Consider the following 2,935-nt stretch of genomic DNA (forward strand, 5'->3'; position numbering starts at 1 on the left):
GAGCGAAGCAAAAGAGGAGGAAAAGGAACAAATGACGAGATCGAGATAAAGTAGGAAGCAAATGTATACGCTCTAAAGCTGCACTGCAGTAGTGAATTATAGCCAACCGAAGGAAACATACAAGAATGAGCTCCATAGAATAATTGTCTCAGTGCTTATGCAGAAAAGTAACACACGCACCCACACGTATGCCTCTTGCCCACTCACCCACACACACGCACCCAATAGAGAGATTTGCCGACATAGACAACAAAGTGTCATAATGATACATGCATATTGCGTGTTTCTTGTGGACGATGCACGTGGGCGCCCCGACGACGAGGACGAACGGTCTCTGGCTCTCGAGCTGTCGGCTGAACTGGCCAGCGTTGCAGTTATCATTTGTAAATATACGTTGTAAATAGTATCCAGTTCTTAATCCTTCGTTCGCATAACATTGTTGGTCGAGGTGCGGGGTAACGCGAACTTTACGCGAACGAAGGATTAAGAACTGTAGACTATCTACAACGTATATTTACAAAGGATTACTGCAGCGCAGGCCAGTTCAGCCGACAGCTCGAGAGGCAGAGACCGTTCGTCCTCTTCGTCGGGGCGGCCGCGTGCATCGTCCACAAGAAACACGCAATATGCATGTATCATTATCCCCGGTGGCAGAAGCACCGTCCCGGGGCGTATAAATATGGGTGATAACAGGAGAGTAATATGGTTTGAGGCGTGCGACATGCACAACGTCAGTGGAATTCGGGGCAGGTGAGGCACCGCAGGTACCGACTGGGGCGATCTCGTACGTAAATGGAGTGCCGGCACGCAGCACTCGACATGGGCCTGTGTACCGAGACAATATTACCACGACAGAACTGGCCTTTACCGAATATTGGGCCTGCGGAAACAGAACGTATAAAACTAAATTAACTAATCCAATAGACAACACATTAGATATTGTTCTTGCTAATGAATGCAAATCGTGGCACAAGAAATGTATGCCTTTACGGCGAATATTTCTGGCGCAACGACCAAAAAGCAGGAAAAGAAAAAACTTCCTATTACACTTTTGGACTGCTTGGGCTGCGTCACAAGCTGCAACAGCACAAATTATTGCGCCGGTTGAAACAAACTCGACAGAGGAGTGCAAAGGCTGCCGAATGTCATAATTTTTCTAGTCCCTCGCGATGTTCGCTAAGCAACCACGTCATAAAGCTGCTTCCACTGACGTTCGCTCGGCCGCCCGCGTGTGGCGCTGACAGCGCGCAGAAGAACAATAGAACTTGAAGAACGCTGCACGAAGCGGTCTGTCATAAGGCGCCGCGAGCGCAAGACGATGCGGCAGCCACGCCCACTTTCTCAATATAAGAAAAAAAGGAACAAAGCACAGATTGCAGTATTAAGCACGCATTTTTTTTCCCTCTGGGAAATGCAACGATGTTTGTGATCAAATTGCACGTGATTCCGCTCGATCGGTCGGTGGATGCTGTGTTGCGTCGGACGAGACGAGGCGAGAACAAATAACCGTCAGAAAATAGTCGGAGGTTTGCTTGACGGGCGACCGTATACGAAGCGTCACGACTTAGCGCTGCGCCCTCAATCAGAGCACGCACAAACGTGTCACGTGTGTATAGCGACACACTGTTCGCGACATTTTCCCCGCACTGAAACATTCGCTGTTATCGCCGATTCGCTGAGGGAAATGCAGTGGTTTAGCTGCCATCAAAAGCGGTAACGAGTTCGCGGCGTGGGTCTCTGGGGAATGACACAAAATTACAGTGTTTACGCGGCCGGATGTCTGTCAGCGCGTTCAAGACGCGATGCGCTGTTCCACGGCTTAGTTTCCTGTTATGCCGCCACTGAGGTTGAGGGGAATATGCGCCCATGACCACTCGTTGGAGAAAAAGAGCAAATAGACGCGAGTTTCCAGCGTGTTACGCCAGTTGTGAAAAGTCCCACGGATTGCGGGACTGCCACAGCAACGTAATTTTAGCACACAGTTTCTTTTTTTGCATTATGTTTTCTTGTTGTTGTTTTTGACTACATAGATTTCAAGTTGCCTGTATCATTTAGACGAGAAGAAAGGGGCCGGGTTAACCGAGGGGCCCAATTTTTATTAGTCATATTTTGAGAAGCCAACAAACACTGACACCAAGGACAACATAGGGGAAATTACTTGTGCTTAATAAATGAAAGAAAGAAACGATAAATTAATAGAAATTAAAGTGTATGAAAAAACAAATTGCCGCAGGTGGGAACCGAACCCACAACCTTCGCATTTTGCGTGCGATGCTCTACCAATTGAGCTACCGTGGCGCTGTTTCCTCATCCACTTTCTTGGGTATTTATGTGTACTAGTAGAACCCTGGGAGTTTAGCCAGCGCCACCACTCACAGACCTTGGCGGTGGACGTGGAACGTCCTTTTTGCCGCAGGCGTCACGAGAACATGATCTTTATGGGTGAAGGCAACTGGTCAATAAACCCACATATGCTATCTGAAGGCATCAATGTTGCCGTATTCGAGACCCTCGTTATGTAATAAACGAGAAGAAAGGGGGTTAACCGAGGGGCCCGATTTTTATTAGTCATATCATGAGAAGCCAACAAACGAAGAAGAGAAGACAACAAACGAAGAAGCCAACTTCGCGAAATGCGAAGGTTGTGGGTTCGGTTCCCACCTGCGGCAAGTTGTTTTTTCGTCCACTTTAATTTCCATTAATTTATCGTTTCCTTATTTCATTTATTAAGCACAAGTAATTTCCCATATGTCGTCCTTGGTTCCACTGTAATATTGCTGTGACTACAAAATCTAATGATAAATGAAATTGTAAGTGAATGTGTATACGTTTTCTGGATTATACATCTTGGAGTGGCTGACATACTAGTAGCGTGAGAATTGGAGAAAAAATTGTCATTCATATAACAACACGAAATTGATTATGACTTCATGGA

The 2,935-nt window shown here is 46.6% G+C and overlaps 1 non-coding gene across 1 annotated transcript; it reads right to left on the bottom strand.

Annotated features, from left to right (window-relative positions):
• Positions 1–2,225: 2,225 nt before the first annotated feature.
• On the bottom strand, positions 2,226–2,298 carry TRNAL-CAA (transfer RNA leucine (anticodon CAA)). Its single transcript has one exon. It is a non-coding gene; the product is annotated as a tRNA-Leu (tRNA).
• Positions 2,299–2,935: the final 637 nt, after the last annotated feature.

Source organism: Dermacentor andersoni, chromosome 7 (genome assembly GCF_023375885.2).
Source record: "Dermacentor andersoni chromosome 7, qqDerAnde1_hic_scaffold, whole genome shotgun sequence".
NCBI lineage: Eukaryota > Metazoa > Arthropoda > Arachnida > Ixodida > Ixodidae > Dermacentor > Dermacentor andersoni.